This window comes from Mytilus edulis, chromosome 11 (assembly GCF_963676685.1).
Source record: "Mytilus edulis chromosome 11, xbMytEdul2.2, whole genome shotgun sequence".
NCBI classification, from domain to species: Eukaryota; Metazoa; Mollusca; class Bivalvia; order Mytilida; family Mytilidae; genus Mytilus; species Mytilus edulis.
In genome coordinates this window covers 37,410,663-37,429,265 of record NC_092354.1, presented here as the reverse complement: position 1 = coordinate 37,429,265, position 18,603 = coordinate 37,410,663, and the positions used below count along the sequence as shown (strand labels likewise).

The 18,603-nt window shown below is 33.0% G+C and overlaps 1 long non-coding RNA gene across 1 annotated transcript; it reads right to left on the bottom strand.

The window, feature by feature from the left end:
• Window positions 1-317: 317 nt before the first annotated feature.
• LOC139495526 (uncharacterized) lies at window positions 318-2,849 on the bottom strand. The gene is made up of 2 exons (XR_011657385.1): window positions 1,469-2,849; window positions 318-1,028 (listed from the first exon to the last, which is right to left on the bottom strand). It is a non-coding gene; the product is annotated as an uncharacterized lncRNA (long non-coding RNA).
• Between the last annotated feature and the right edge of the window lie 15,754 nt (window positions 2,850-18,603).

Here is an 18,603-nt window from a genome sequence, read left to right as displayed (position 1 = left end):
TTTTAAGACAATAGAAGAAAATTATTCAATGCAAAAACAAAACTTACTTGTAAATATGAAATTCTCTTTGCAGTATGAGTTTTTCTCATTGTTGGAGATTGTACAGTAGTACAGTCCTGTAACTGCTTATACCCATTTCTTATCCCCTTTAGTTTGATAAACTCACAGAATATCATATATTTACATTGTGCCACATCTCCTTATTTTTATATGCATTACAATAACATGAACAATTGTAATTCAAATCTATATATCAAAGCAAAATGAATTTCACTACTTTCATTCATGCATCCTTTGGAAAAATATAAGTTCTAAAATGACACAATATATGTTTATTTATATAAAAATAATATTTAGTTTTCGACTCTTATCAGGTATAAACAAGAATGTGTCCCCAGTACACGAATGCCCCACTCGCACTATCATTTTCCATGTTCAGTGGACCGTGACATTGGGGTAAAAGCTCTAATTTGGCATTAAAATTAAAAAGATCATATCATAGGGAACATGTGTACCAAGTTTGAAGTCGATTGGACTTCAACTTCATCAAAAACTACCTTGACCAAAAACTTTAACCTGAAGAGGGACAGACGGACGGACGAACGGACGAACAGACGAACGGACGCACAGACCAGAAAACATAATGCCCCCCTACTATCGTAGGTGGGGCATAAAAATGCACAGCTGTGTCATGATTTGTGAAATCTGTGCTGAAAACATAGGCATTTATGGTGTTTGAGTAATTCCATCTGTGAAGCTCAACATTAGCTCGTCAGTTGGTGGTGGACAGTTATAAATCTTTCCTGCAGGATGAATGTACATCTGTTCAGGAAAACCAATTTCACAAATCAAAACTTTCCTCTAGATTTCTCCTACAATATTCATCCAGTTTAGTTCTTTTGGTTTAACGGGACACCGTCCTGATTTTTAATTTTGTAAACCATTCAGTCTCTTGCTTACAAATGGTGCATGAAAATAGGATGGGAATGCATGGCAGTAGACAAGTCTCTATAAAGTGGGTATGTGCCCTGAAAAAAGTTTTATAACATAAGCTTTTTCGAAACTTGTGAAAGACTTGTGCAACACACATACCTAAATAACTATAACATAGGTGGAGAGCATCATTCATGTCAATGTTTTGTTCCTGTTTACATTGTCATTGATATTTTTCAAGAAAGCCCGAGGCATAGCTCATGAATTCTTGTCATTACAACCGAAATTTACATAATTACTGCTAAAATAATTATCAGTATAATATAGCTCTTGTAGAAAAACCATACAATTGTAGTATTAACCAAAAAATGTCAATCAGATGATATTGAATCGTAATCCCAAAAGTTATGACGTCTTGAATTCACCCCCCTTTTTATTCTAAGACGATAATTGCGGTTGCAAACAGACTTTGGTTTACTTGCATGGCGATTATATAAATAACAGTATATATTTCTTAAAGAAAATAAAGTTTTACCATGAATAGTTTCCTGAACGTAGTCGTTTTCAGTAAAATGTGCCTTGCAAACAACAGCTGATTGATATGGGTTCTACGATTGCATCGCACATGACAATCTACGTTTGAGCCATGGCGTTGATCTAACTTTTCCTTTTTATTAAGTCATTTAGAAATGCAAGTCCTCCTCTTAAATGACACTCAGGTACACACCAACAAGGACTAGGCATCGTTAATTGTGTGATTGTTTTGCAGTGCAAAAACGGAAGTTAAGGACGGAACTGACTGGTCTCACTAATAAGAGACAAGAAGAATTTTAGAGACAAACAGCGACAAGAAGTTTAATTTAGTGACGAAGCGACAATAACTAACAAGGGACAAGCGAATCGTAATTCTCTCACGAGGCTATTCTCATTTGATGTGATAGGGTGAAGCTACACCTATCAAATATGTCCCTATGAAAAAGAAGAATTTCACTGTAATAGAAAGGAAATGATATTGCATGGTTTTGATTCAATAAATTCATTAAAAGGAAATTGAAATTTTTTTGTTTTGATGTCCAATTTTTAGCGTGTGCATAAAATATATTTTTTTTTATATCTAATAAAAACTAATCCCTTTCTTCTTAATAAAAACATATTTTTATCTATCAATGTACAGTAATATAAAAAATGTTTTATAACCGCCCCTATAATAAAAAATAATGCATGTTTTTTTTAATATCTATGGGGAACAAGTTGTTGCAATGACATTTTTTTTATTTATGTATAGTCGCTATATAGTCTTCTTGACGCTTCTTCTCGTTAAATTAATTATATTGTCGCTTCTTATCGCTATTTTAATTTTATTGTCGCTTCTTATCACTTTTTGACGCTTCTTGTCTTTAATTAGTGGAACCCTATTCAGGAACGATAATTTCATATTTTACATAACTGAGACCGAAATAACTATAACGTCATACGGCTTCACGTACAGAAATACTTTAAATTGTATATTATGCAATATAATTCACGGTCAGTCGACTTTTAATTATAATATCATGTTATATCAACGAGTGAAATGATTTTAAAATATCTTTAGATCGCAAATAGTACTCGAAATTGAACGGACCTCTTTCCACACGGAATTCGAATAATGATAGTTTGTAATCAGATTGACTGCTTATAATGCAAAAGACACATTAATAAACAGATTTTTAAAACGAACAATACACACTGATCGTTTCTTTATTTCCCAATGTAAATGAAAGGAACAAAAACCAATACATACCACAAAAAGTAGAGGAGAAATTTAAACATTTCCGGATCTATTTCTTGCAAAATGACCCCCAGCAAAGATTTGCGTAAGGAAAGATGAACCTCATGACTTGAAAGTCAGGCCTTAAAGCACTGCCTTTAAAAAAAAAACACCAGTTAAAACAACAGTGACAAAAGTGCAAGATACAGTTGCTAATATTCCTTCAACTTCATGAGCATCAATGAACCCAGTTGTCACAAATCGACAAGGTCATGCAAACACCTTCCTACTCGCCTAGCCTTGACGATGACATCACCTTACATATTAATTAGAATTTAAGATAAAACAATCATAAGGGCGAGTATGTCGTTTTGGCTCTTTTATTGCAGAACTCAGTTATTGATCATGACATCACTTATGATCAAGGACAACTAGTTATAAATCCAGTTTCACCCCAAACAAAGACTACAAACATCGAAACTTAGTCCGATGCCTTTCTAATATTTATGAGTATGTATTGTTCTGTGCATCCTCATAACTTCCAAGAACTTGTCTTCTGCTCGAAAAGGTGCCAAACGTCATGGGGGTATCGGTTGGAAAGACTAGGATGAATTTGACGGAAGCAGACGTATATGTATATATATATAATATGTGCACTTTTGATATAACTAGTATGTAAAATTCCATAACACACCTTGAAATACTGCAAGCAATTGATAATTGAGGGAGAGGAGTGGATTATGCCATCAGCTAAATAAAGGGATTGATTGATTGATTGATTGTTGGTTGCTTAACGTCCAGTGGCAAATATTTCATGCATATTCAGGACGAGAACAAGTTCACAATAAATACAATAGGTAGGTTGATACAATAGAGGCCATCTGGGATGATGGTCGGAGAAATTTGGACTGCCACCGGAAAAGGAGGGTATATTGGATAGGGACAGAAATTTAGCCTTGCAACAGGCCACCTACGGACCCCTCAGAGAGTTGTTGCAAGGGTTCTTAACGTGCAAAGAGCGTGGCATTCTCTTTACACGAGGCATCGGATTTAACGTCCCCCTTCTGACCGGACGTGACTGCGAACTTAATACATCCCGCACAGCCAAACGGACGCCCCACTTCGGCAAGCGTTTTACTGCCGGTCGGGAGAAGACCAAGTGACCATATTTCTATACCACAGTCACCCTTGGGGATAAATAAAGGGAAAAGCAGCATGGGTGCAGTTTAATAAAATTGTTTTATTGTCTAATGAATGGATCATAGGTAAGGTCACCAAGTGCGTGTAATTATGAAACTTTTTTTTCAAAAAAATCCATAGCCCCCCACCTTTTTCCAAGAAAAAAAATAAAATCGAACGGTTGCTGCCTAAAGGAATGTACGTGGTGAACATAAAAAGACCAAAATATTAACCTTGACATGAAAGGAAACATTGAGTTAATATTATGTTTGTTATCGAAGAATGTAGGACAGAAAGTCACAGGAAAAAAGTCACAGACAAAAGGTCACGGACAAAAAGTCACAATTCATTTTTTTTATGATTATTTTCTTTGTATAAAAAATGATTATTTTTACAAAAACATTTTTGTGTTTTCTTGAAGTATTGTATATTAACAAACATTGTAAGCAACATTTTTCAAAAAAAATATCTAAGATGATCAAATCATTGTTAAGAACACAAAATGTCAAAAGTAGATTGGCACCTGATTGGCTTCATGATGCCAAGAAATATGTCCTTTGCATCATTAAAATTAATTAAAACTTCATTTTCCTAGTAAAATGATATATTTCATTAACTTTAAAATGAATTTATGTAATAACAAGTCAATGTTTCAAGATCTTTCTCTTATATAGTCGAACAATTGTAAAAAAAAAAATGATTTGTGACTTTTTGTCCTATCTAATTTGTGACTTTATGTCCTGTGATTTTTTTGTCCTGTTGCGTTTTGTTTTGTGACTTTCTGTCCGCTTACCTTATCGAACCCCCTTACATGAACGTTCGCTATATTAAGGTTCATGTGGACCCTATGGCTAAAATGGCCGTATTTTCACCTCAAAATTTTCTCTGAGTACAGGCAAACCTGTGCATCTGAAAAAGTTTTAAGGCATAGCATGCCCTAGATAAATAGAATTCAAATGCATTATATGATTTAGAAAATTCATAACTTAACTGGATTTTGCCGTACACTTTTTTTCGTCTCTGCAGAAGATGATAAAATTAACAAACAGCTGAGTTTACCTTGATATGGTCCACTCAGGTACACAGTTTAAAAAAACAATTATTGTCAGGTATCTATTGTCCATCTACTGTCCATGTCAAGTAAAAATGCTCACTTTAATTTTTACCTGTGGGGAAGTTCTCAAACCTGTTTCCCAACTTTGTTTATTTTGGCACCTTCTGGAGGAATGAAAAAAAGTGCACGGCAAAATCCTGGTAAGTTTTTATTTTTTAAAAACATAAAACATTCTTAGAATCCATTTATCTAGGGCATGCTATGCCTGAATTTTTTTACAGATGCGCAGGTTTGTCTGTACTCAGAGTAACATTTGAGGTGAAAATACGGCCATTTTAGCCATAGGGTCCACATGAACCTTAAATAGTTCTGTACCAATTTGAGCTTCCGATCTTGACATACTATGAATGATAAAATTATTTTATTCAATAATAATACTTTTTCTGTTAAGTCTGTTTTTTATGTTATACATTTAAAGTGAAACTGTACGTATGCATCCCGTCATACTTTGAACCACACATTATTTTAAGGTTTATGTACCCTTCTGTAGCCATTTTTGTACGAATTTTTCAAACCTCAATTGTATCAAAACTAAAGATATAATAAATAATAGAGATAGGCCATTTAGTACATGTTCCAAGGGGAAACTTGATGCAAAGCATTTTTTTTACTGTTTCATTGCATTTGATAGAAAAAGAGGACTTTGTGGCAAATAAATCAAGATTTTTAAAGAAAATCCACATCCTTTAATACAGAGATTTTTGTTATAAAATTTGAAACATAAATTACTCACTTGATTTTCTATGATGTGCTAGTGTTTATTTTTTACAAAAAGTTCTAAGTAACCTGTAAATTCCAAAACACCTCGTGCTGAGTCACTAAAGTCGAGCGCACCCTAAAAGGTGTACTTGATTTTGGCCATATTTATACTTGTCTTAACCAATAACTACATTTATAAACTTGTTTTAAGGAAATCAATGCTAGCACTGCATGCACTAATCCTATATCTATCAGTCATCAAATTGCCAAATATGAGAGTACAAGGATAAAGGCTGTGGATTTTCTATAAAAATCTTGATTTATTTGCCATAAACTCCTCTTTTTCTATTAAATGCAATGGAACAGCAAAAAATAATGTTTTGCATCAAATTTCCCCTTGTAATATGTACAAAATGGCCTATCTCTATTATTCATTATATCTGTAGTTTTAATACAATTGAAGTTTGAAAAGTTCGTACAAAAATGGCTACAGAAGGGTACATAACCCTTAATTACATTTACTGTTACATTTACTGTTGAGTCTGTTGTTTGTTGTTTCAACTTAACGTGCCCATGCATGTATGTATGCCTTATACTTTGAACGACAAAATTATTTTTACGTCTACCTGTGCGAATTTCAAACGCGCAATTTTACACCAGTAATGAAAACCTTCTATCCTTTACGGGTAGACTTTATATAGATAAATTAAGTGGTATAAGAAAAGCAAAATGAGTATGTTAAATTTGATGTATGCTTTTTTGTGCTTCTTCGTTACATTTGTTGTTTATATAGTTATGCATGTATGTATACCTTCATACATTAAACGACAAAATTATTTTTATGTCTACCTGTACGAGCTTCAATCGCGCATTTTTACACCAGCTATGAAAACCTTCTTTCATTTACGGGACGACTTTATATAGATAAATTAAGTGGTATAAGAAAAGCAAAATGAGTATGTTAAATTTGATGTATGCATTTTTGTGCTTCGTAACATTTGTTGTTTATATAGTTATGCATGTATGTATACCTTCATATATTGAACGACAAAATTATTTTTATGTCTACCTGTGCGAATTTCAAACGCGCATTTTTACACCAGCTATGAAAACCTTCTTTCATTTACGGGTAGACTTTACATACACAAATTAAGTGGTGCAAGAAAAGCAAAATGAGTATGTTAAATTTGATGAATGCCTTTTTGTGATTCTTCGTTACATTTGTTGTTTTGATAGTGATATTAAGATGATATCACAATATTGACTTCTGTACCCCTATTTTTGACATTTTTACTCTTTGAGTATGTTTGTTTTGTTCATATATCGTTGACAATGTAATGGAATTTGATGCGACTGTCATACAAGTGAAAGGATTAGCTAGCTATAAAACTGTTTTAAAGCTGTTTTTTCACCTCGAACCTGGAATTTTTGTAGTATTTTTCTTTTCTGAGCTAGGTATAAATGACATCATACCACATCTATTGAAAATTCTAAAACTTTAAACTGTAACTTGCTGGTCCTGTTTTTATTGCAACCTAAGTGTACTTTGTTTCTGGTCTTAAAGATATTTACATTGGAAGTACAATTGGGAAACATTTGTTTGGAACAAAACCCTTGTTTTGCAATTCTTGATTAGATCTCCGTTCTGCTCGTAAAAAGACAATGAACAGATACACGATTCAGTTGGACTGCCATACAGTTTGACAGATTTAAATATCACCTTCCGAATCTCAACAACGAAAAGGGGGGGGGGGGGGCATGTAAAAAAAAACAATAAAAGGGAGATAACTTTTTAAGGGGATGATAAAATCCTATACAGCCTCATCGGAAAATACTTCATGAAAAGGTCTACCGATGGTACATATTTGGTCGAGATAACTCCAATAGAAACGGGGGTAGGCCATGTCAAACAAATGCTAGATGAAAAAAAATAAGGTATTTCCTCGCGGAGAGGAAAGAGCTTAATTATTACAACAAAGTGTTATCAGAAGGGCACAAATATGAACACCCTAAAATTTAAATGCGTTGCAATTTATATCTTTTCTAAAAGAGTAAAAACTAAATTTAAATATGTCCATTTTTATAAGAACAAATATATTGGGAATGTTTTTCCTATTAATACATGTGCAGGCAATATAACTATTTCATACAAAATATCTATTGTGACTTTTTTTCCTACATCCATACCACTAGATTTAAGACCATAAAACTGTAGAATTGCTATAAATCTGTGACAGAACTTGATGATAATGGAATAGTGTGAAGTGAACTGGTCGCTCCCTAAAAAGAATGTATACGGTATACATAAAATAACAAAATTATTAATTAATGAAGAAATGTGTTGATTTTTTCTTACACCATATAACGGAGGTGTGCCTATATTGGCAGAAATTCATTAGATACAGATACAGAATGGTGGGATTGCTTCTCTACTTGTCACATCAAAATTATTTTATGATAATGCGGGCTGAGAGTTCTACCGTTTTGCTATATGTTGGTGACACAGAAACACTGTTTCATTCAAAAGATAGAAACTGCCCAATAACAAGACACCTTGTTAAAGCAGGACATGATTTTGAAAACGTCACAACTCAAATTATTAAAAAAAAGCAAAATTGGGTTACACAAGGAAGACAAAAAAAGCGGGAGATATTGGATGCACTAGTACGAACTCTTGAATGTGATTGATTCAATGAGACAGACGAATAAAGATTTTAGAGCAAATCAAAACCATAACTATCTTGAAATCATACAAATTAATTTATTGAAATTCATACAATTAATTGAACATTTAGAAATGTGTTGATTTTTTTCTTCTTGATGTAGTTGTAGCTACAAACATATTTTATGTAAGATCAATCAATATGTTACACTTTTCCTCATATCTTGTATAGATTAAGCTACAAAAATATTTTGTTATCATGCATCCGATTTCACCTTGAGAGATGCACACCCCTAATAAAGCTAGTTTGTATATTGGAATAGTGCGTATTTCTATTTAAAATCTAATAAAACTTTTAATGTATTAATTAACGTGTTCAAATCATCTTAGACATTTATATAATTTTAATTAAGGTTATTATCTTGTGAACACTATTATACATAATATGTTATTCGGTCAACGATTTTACGACAAATACAAAAAGGAACATTTAATTCTTAAAATTGAAACCACTTAGGTTGCAGACTAATGTATTATTTTACCTTAGGTGCAGGCATGCGTTTTCTCTTTGTAGATCTGATGCATGATCCGACTATAGCATGTCGACCTACACAGTCAAAGTGTTCAGTTACTTCATTAATGCGTCAAATCTCAATATGGTGAGAAAAAACTTTAAATCATGATACCATGGACTGTCATACTTATTAGAAATGGCAGTCGGACATGTTGATGTCTCTCCATTGAGTTACCCAAAGTAAAGTTTCTACTAATATTGGTTTTAACCATTGTGGTATTAATAATTCGTAGACCAATTACCAGAATTGCTTAGCCCTCATATTTGGTTGATGCCACCTTTTTCTCCTTTACGTTCTTTGGCTGTTTTTTTAAAAATGAATAGGTTTGATCAATTTTGTCTAAATTGCCTTTGCTGGTGGATATATATGGATGGAGATTGGGTGTATGCATAGACTGATAACAACCATGACTCTCACATTTATCTTTTAGAAGGAATAATTCTGCATGCATTCTGTTGATGTCTTTTTACCATCATAGCTACTTGTACCACCGCCTGCAAGAGAAACAAAAAGGTTGTTGCTATTTAATCTTTTTTTTATGACATATACCAGGTTATTTGCTAGTTCAATGCTTAATGCCACCATTGCACAATTCAGCACATTCACGAACATCATCAAAGTGAGAGAACAAATACCTTAAAACTGACGGAATTGGAAACCTGGTTCTATCATTACAAGTAAACAATTTATATTTTTGCATTCAAAGATCATTGTGAACAATAAGAGAAGTATTGTTTTTTTGCATGAAAAAATACACATGCATGCATGTATATGATGTGGATGTATACATGTATTGAAAAAGATGAGATGAATGTGTGCTTTTTACCAAGTATCATTAATACATTTGATATCATTAATAGTGTCACGGAGCTGTTATAAGGCACTGGCTTTATAACTCATGTTCAGATATACATATTTATTATAAACAAGTTCAAACATATACACCATTTAATTTACATTGTCACTCTCATCGACTATCGTCAACTCTCCTGCATCTCAACATTTACCAATCATACCACATCTTATTTTTTATAATTAATATTTTTAATTTTATTTATGTTAAAGAGGTCCCATAAACGTACTCTTTTTGTCTCCCTCGTCTGCTCCTCTTCCTCTGGCCTTCTGGCTAAACAGTTACCCTCTTTCTGTAAATATTATAAAATAACATAAGTATATCACACTTCATACAAATAAGATAATATTAAACATTTGCGCACTGGTTAAAAAATATAGCATCTTAATAAAATTTAAGCTTCCATTCAAAAAAAGAATATAGCTGCTATTATTATGTACTTTGTACAAATTTAAACATCCAATACTTTTGAAAGGACTCACCTTTTAATGTTTACTGTTTCCGAATTATTTATTTGCATGGCATTGATTCTTTTCTTCTGCAAGTCACAGAGAGTCATATTTCTACTGCTAGATGTTGTTGGTAGATTTTGTGTGGCAATAAACCCAAATTAATACTTATTTGGTGTCAGCTGTTCAACTTCGTTGTCTACTTCGTCTGTTTTTGGAAAATAACATTTTCCGGAAAAGGATATTTTCGGAACTCTGAAACATGTTAAAGCCATTCTTCAAAACCCCCATATTTATACCTGTTTGTAGCTTTGTTTCTAATAATGAATAGACACCCCACAAGTTCTTTATCATGTTTGTAAATTTCCATCAATTCTGCTGGGCTCTGATCAGTCTAGTCTTCTTCATTATCTGTTTTTATTAACATGTCCTCAGTTTGGTATTTGCTGAAAGTCCCAGGTGTAAGTTTTTTAAAGGCCATAGCCTCTACTATGTCCTTCATAAGTTTTACTCCAAACCTGTCTTCCTCGTTCCCCGAGCTGCAGCTACTTCGACGTATTCTGAGTGTCAACGTTTTTCAACATGACAATTGTATGCCGGATAACAAGTGTTAAGATTACAGACAATACTACTTCCAGTATTGGGAAGATGACCATTAGAGCTGGCAGGACAATCTCATCCATGCCTCAGCTATTAAAAAAAGAAAAGTGGATAATATCAGCCATGCATTTATTTTGCATTTTTTATAGTATGCTCATTAGTTCACACAAGACACACCATAAATATAAAAAAAGGGAGAGGCCATGCTTGCATATTTTATTACATTGGTCATGTTAATTTTCGTTTGATACCAAATTTCATGGGTACAGGAACACCATGTATTTTAAAGTTCAACAAATTAAAAACTTTCTATAAGATTAAGTGCAGACTTTTAAAAATAACCAACCAAATATTCATGAATATGCAAGTTTTATTAAACCATGAAAATTGATACCCATGAAAAACAAGTAAAACTGCGAGCTACTGCTCACTGATGATACCCCCGCCGCAAGTGGATAATATAAATAGTGTAAAAATATGCAAGTGTTCGGTAAACAGGAAGTTGTCGAGTGATGAATCTGAAAACGCATCACACGGTATAGCTGACTAAGATAAACCCTGAAACCAAATTTCAGAAATCCTTGTATTGTAGTTTCTGAGAAAAATGCGACGAAAAATATGCATGGGACGGACTGACGGACAGACAGAGGTAAAACAGTATACCCCCTCCCCTTTTTTAAAGCGGGAGTATAAAAAGTGATCTTCAGTAATCATTTTATCTGAATATACACAACAAGCACAATGTAAACTTTTCAATCCGACAAAAATAATATACCTGATCCACAAACCATGCCTCTATTGGGGAGACATATAATATTCATAGATATTTTGTTTTGTTTACAATACTGGTTCCCAGATATGATCTTTAGGTTTTATCTCATTGAGAAATAACTTGGGAATGTAACCAGTATGTATACACAAAGTCATAGGGCATTTTAATTCTGAGGGTCATCAAAAGTGAAGGGAGGGGTAGTACAGAATTAAAGTAAAGTTTAAACTCGAGAAGTTTGAACCATTTTGATACTGAAAATATGCAGAACAGTTCTGTGTTGACCTTAGAATAAAATAGTACTGCATAGTTTTTGACGTAAAGGGAGTTCCTACGGGAAATTTCAAGGGTTATACCTCTTTATTATAGAAATCTCAACAACAATTCTTTTTACCATATTAAGTACTGAATACAGATCAGGTTGAATATGGGTTGCATAACGACTTTGACTGTTCTAGAGTTATGCCCCTTTATAACAATCTATGCAATCAGGGGCATTAGATGTATCCCATTCTCCATTTATCATGTTTACTAAGTATTATCTTTCACAAGCATATGCATGCACACAAGAACCAATAAATATCAATCTACACACATACATAACGGGAGTAATAAGTGGTGCATCGCAAAGTAATTATGTGTTTCTCCTTCTGGTTACATTTCCACACAATAACTTATCTCTTTTGCAATTCATGCACTATGCTCATTTTAACATGGGTAGGCATTATATTTGTCGATATTTTACAGAGCGTTAAAATGAGCATGGAGCATGACACGAAGGAATTATTTCGATTCTAATAGGACAAATACAGTATTTGTATAGGTCGAAGCGTATGAAAATACCGTCAAAATGTTAAGCTGTTCCCGTTTCCTCCTCGAGGAGTCTGTACATTACACTTCATATAAGTTTAAAAAATACGAGCAGGATAAATATATGTTGTTCGGTATAACATATATTATAAAAGTTTATGTAAGCTACTTGAATGTATATATTTTATGGGATAACGGTGGAAATAACTTAATACAAACAGTAAATTTGTGCGCACGTGACAAACATATTTTGTGCTCATTAGAACAAGGCTTTGTTTACAATGCGTAATAAGGACGTCATACTATAATTGGGATTTTGTTTGATTGATGTCTTCAAATTTGTCTCTCTCTTGAGGGAAACTGGAATTTGGTAGCTCATATTAGGAATATATATGTCGTCATTTAAGTACTGTGTCTTTTAAAGGAACACTCTTTTTTCTGATGTTCTTTCTATTAAATTAACTAAGTCAAAATCCAAAATATGTGTATCTATAGAAAAATGTTCATCTTTATGTTCCCAAAGGTAGTTTTTCTCCCTAATAATCAATCTATAAGCATCTATTGTTGGATCTATGTCAAGACCCATTAACGATGTATCTGCTGGCAAATAACCTTACAGTGAATAAAGGTTGACTTTTAAAGTCTGTAGTACATATAACTCGGTATTGTTGGTAGGACAATAATGTATTTAATTAACCTTCTTTTTCTATTCTTTGTCAATCAAGAAATACAAAACAGAAAACAACAAAACAAGAAATGACACCAATACCCGTTCCTCCCTCACAGAGAAAAAAAATGCCATTGAAATAGCTGAAAACTTGTATACTTTTTTTTGTCGCCATGGAGTACCACTGGAAATGATTAGCGATACTGATGGTGAATTTCATTCCAAGTTATTTGGTGTTATATATGACATGTATGGATACAAACTTATTAAAAAAAGCTTATAATCAACCGGCAAATGTGAAAGCTATAATCAGACTCTTCTAAACATGTTGAACAAAATCGTTAAGGAGAAAACTAATCTTTGTCTAAGTATTGATATCTGTGGACTTTCTTTCCTTTACCAAATTTGAGATCAGAAACAAATTAGGGATCTTTTTTCAGATGCTTTCATGGGCTCTCTCCGAGAGAAATGAAACGTTGTACATAAATAACAAAAATATTAAATAGTGATGCAATTGTTAATCTACAGATTACATCAAAAATATGTTATGATAATTAGCTCTTTGTTTGTTGGTTGAAACGTCTGCTTTTTCGGCCATAATCCTTCTGGCAATTCTTAAATTATACTTAAAATTCATTCAGTACACTGCGTTTGGTTGATCGAAGTCGGGTCCCTCCACGAAATATTGCGTGGCACCTTTGGTCATAACTTTGGGACAACTGTGGTTCCATTAGGAACATAATTAATCCAGACTTTGTAAAGATACTACATTTTATTGATATTCTATTATAACTTGGATGCATTATACAGTACAACACGTGCAAGATTACAACTACGGGAAAATCCTGACATATTCATATAGCACATGTTTAAAATAAATAAGATACCGGATACATAAATACTTGCGGTCTAGCCACTGGACTGCAGTTTCGATGACAAACGTTTTTTGAAAAAAAATAGTACAAAGTTCTGCGTATAGACATTATAAAATTCCATTTGTACAAAAGTGTTGTAATGTGTACTGTTGATATGTATGAAAAAAATAAATTATATATATTGAATTTGGTTTATTTCTACTATAATGAACTACTGTGAAACGAACTATCAAGTAGTCTATAAATGTCACATTAATTGGTTGAAAAATTCCATGGGATCGAAGTTTTCTTCCCCTTTTGTTTTTTTTGCTAGGTTGTCCACAACGTGGTAACGTGCTTGGTCTCTTGTTGTTAGACGATCCAAGGACTCTAATGGGTTGTTCCGGATAAGGAGGTGGCGGTGGCATAAGCTCTTGAAGGGTTGGTGAACTTGAGGTGGCTGAGTTTGAAGCTGTTGCAGCTGTTGTTCCTTAATAAAAATTGTTTGCAACTACTCAAAATGTGAATGGTTGTGTAAATGCAAACACAAATAAAGGGTAACATTAACTGACAACAATTAATCTAAAAAAATAAACACATTTTAATTTATAAAAAAACTTACCTCAAATTGTTTGAAAAGCTGCCCCAAGCCTTCTTTCATAATGGTCAACTCCAAAAACTCATCCCAACCGAGAGAACCTATAATGGTTGACTTATTTTTAATTTGTTATTTCCTTCTGGCTGACGACCCATGTCCTTTCCGGGCATATATAGAATGCAGGCAAATGCAGTAACATCATCTCAAATGACATGTCTCCTAGCAAAGGACTTAATCCTGAGGTATTAACAGAGACACAACCTTTTTTTCCTGTTTGGTATGCAATCTTTAATTCACATAATAATTTTTGGTCAATAGGGTCCGCCACCTTTTCCGCTGAATCTTGATAAAACTAAACCCCTTTTTCTGCATCATCCCATTCTGATAGTAAAAGCCTAGCAGGTTCCCCTCCTCTTTGGGTATTAAATATTGTTAATCTGAATACAAGTACATCTCTAATCTCAGCATATTCATTAGAAGTTATAAATTGGAATTTGGTTTTAATTTCTTTAATTTTATTTTCCAGCCATTCTTTTAACATCTTAACATCATCCTCATCTGGAAGGCGAGCTGGTATCCTCAATTCTTTCTGTCTTGGTACAGTTATTTTATATTCTGCATCCCAAAATAAACCTGGACAGCAAAATTCCAATAGATCTCCGAAGCGCTTAATCTCATCAACTTCATCTTTTTTTTGGATGAGATATTGATAACTCTTTTCGTTAACTCTCTTCAATTCAAATATATTTTCGTGTAATAAAGGTAATATTAAAGATTTTTCCAGTGGTTTGTTTTATCAAGTCTTTCGAAGATCGAACTTATCTGGCATATTGCAAACAATCATAAGTTTGGTCAATGTTTAATTTTTCCAAATTTTGAACTAAAATTGTTGCTTATTGTCTGCTTGAGGTTTTTCTTACATATAAATGTTGCCGTCGTATACGGTCGTTGATACGTGATATTACTTTTCAAGTTTTAATAGCGGGCTATTGTGCGTAGTTGTATCATTTTTTTTAGAGAGTTTGTTATTTGTAGTGCCACATTTTTCAAAGAATTAATGTGAGCGAACTTCTAAATTTTCAGGTTATAAGATTGTACATGAATAAAAAGCAGCAGTAGTATACCGCTGTTCAAAACTTGTAAATCTATGGACAAAAATCAAAATTGGGGTAACAGACTAAAACTGAGGGAAACGAATAAAATTTAGAACAACGACACAACATTAAAATGTAACACACACAGAAACGGACTAAGCATTAGACAAAATCCGATGAGAATAACAAAAATAACATGAAAACCAAATACATGAATTTGGGAAAGAAAAGTACCATCACACGTCTAATAGTATTGTGAATATACATTCCAATATAAGAGAAAAGAAATGAGACAACGGAAACACTACGTTAAAGTGTTACACTCACAGAAATGAACTATGATATAACAACGGCCATATATGATGAATGAGTTGTTATAGCGTTTCCAATTTCTGCCATCTTTTGTTGATTTAAATCCCATGCCTTCTACTTTTCTGTATGATACTCTAAAGGTACAATCCCATCGATGTTGCATGGAATTTCTTCTTGATTTTAATGTCATTATCTTTAGGAAAATGTCAATACCTACTTGTGAAAGGTGGCAGCCGTCATGTCTAAATAAATTGTGCTTTGATAGCTGGATACCTCGAAATATATTGGCCTTCAGTCTTTATAAACGATCTTACGACACACTTGACTCTTTTTCTGGGTATTTCTACTCACTTTGGCCTTAATGTTCCATACCAATGGGGCCTTGGTAAAAAGTCTGACCATATAATTCTGATGTCAGGTGCAAAAAGCTTTCTCAAAAATGAACATTTGATGTTCTCTTTTAGCTCTTTTGATTTCATAAATTTCAAATCATTTGCACCTAGGTGTATAAATAAATAATTAGGGGCTGGCCACTAAAAGATGAATCCAGATCTTTCCATTTCATTCATGATTTAGTTATCCATTTAACTTGTACTCCTAGCCTATCCAAATTAAGGTTGTTCCCACCAGATCGGCTAGCAGCTGTTATGCCAGCCCAATATGGAATAGAAGAACCCATTATCCAAACAGATGACTGCAGCTCATGACATACTAACTAAAAACTATTTAAGGAGTTTTTTTAAAATGTTGATTCCTAATATTCTATATGTACATATAAAGAAATTGAAAATTTGAAATTATTTTCACCAAGGAATACTTATGTAACGCTCAAATGCACTTGACGTCCACCTAACTCATGTATTCTAATGTTCAATCAATGATTATAGAGAATAATTCAAAACATTTTTTTTTTTTAATAAATTTATGTATCGACACAAGTAATAAAAATAGATAATAACATCTTGGATAACTCACAATAATTGAATTGAAGGTAAACATTGACAGTTTTCTTTTCCAAAATATACACCTCTATACATTCTGTTTTAACTGTCTGCACTCTGAACGAGGTACTTTACTTCCAATTGCATCTACGTTTTATTGAATATAGTATCTAACAAATCTACTTCTTTCTCCCCACACCGCCCTGTCTGTCTGGAGCCCATTTTAAATAGAGTGCTGCTTTGTCAGAAACCTCTAGTTCTGTTACTTCACGAGTCGTGATGACATCTACAAAATCAGAAGTTTAAAACAGTCAATTTTAACTTTGTTTAACAAATTTAACTATTATTATAACTTCATGAATATGATAAAAGTATATAAATTATAAGCATCCGAACTGGTGAAAACTGTCATCAAAGTATAAACTAAATTTCTTTTCATATAGAGCAAAAAGAATAAACTTCAAGAAAACCTACAAATTATTGTCAATATTTTTTGTGAAAAAACGTCTAACTTTAATTATGCTGATAACACACCAGTTAATTAAATCATAAATAAAGGCAACAGTTGTATACCGCTGTACAAACTCATAAACCCATGGACGAACAAAAAATCGGGGTAACAAACCAAAACCGAAGGAAACGCATTAAATACAAGAAAAGAACAACGACACCACATGAAAATGCAACTCACACAGAAACGGACCAAGCACCAGACAAAATCCAACAAACATAACATCAATACCAAACACATGAATTTGGAATAGACAAGTACCGTGACACGTCTTACGGTAATGTGAACCCACACTCGAAAATAAGAGAAAACAAACGACACAACGTTAAAATGTAACACACACTGAAATGATGACTTGGTACAGGACATTTTTAAAGGAAAAAAAATGTGGGTTGCACCTGGTTTAGTGGCATGCGAAACCTCCCTATTTTGAGGCCATGTGAAATATAACATTAAAATGACAATACAATATTATTAAATAGGAGAACACAATTGACAAAGACACATACGAATAATAGTTAACACATGTGAAGAGACATATTATTCATCTCTTTATATATTCGTGAAAGATATATTCATTTTCATTATACTCCTAACGGCTTCTGTGAAACGGTTAATTAATATCATATGCTGATGATTAAAACGACTACCTAGATAATTTGATAAAGGAATAAAACATCTGGTGATTAAAAATACGACATCTTTATATACTGTCTTTCAATTACATGCATGTCAGATATACATTATTTTATCATAATGTAGTGTTTTGAAAATAATTGACGTTGAAGAGGCGGAGAAAATTTAAGAAACTGACTGATAGAAAATCCTCGAAAATGATTCATCTCAAAAACAATAGCTCTAGAAGAATCATCTGTGGGATAAGTTATTAAACTTGTTTCTCCTTTAGCATCCTAAGGGTATATCTCTATTACCAATTATCTGGTTTAGGGATAGATCTCTCACCCTTTCAGATGCAAGATCTGGTTCAGGTCTTAGGAAAATGTGTATGGTACAAATGCCAGCCCCCTTTTCAATAAAAAACAAAAAAAAAACGGGATTAAATCATATCTACGGAGGTTGACCACGTCAAGTTATCCTTACGATTGTCTTGCAGGTCAGAGATGTCAGATTGGTCGTATTAAAATCAAATTTTGGTTTTAAATCATGAAAATGGCAAAAACTGCTAAAATAAAAAAAAACACGCAGTAATTTCTGAATTTACAGTAATACCTC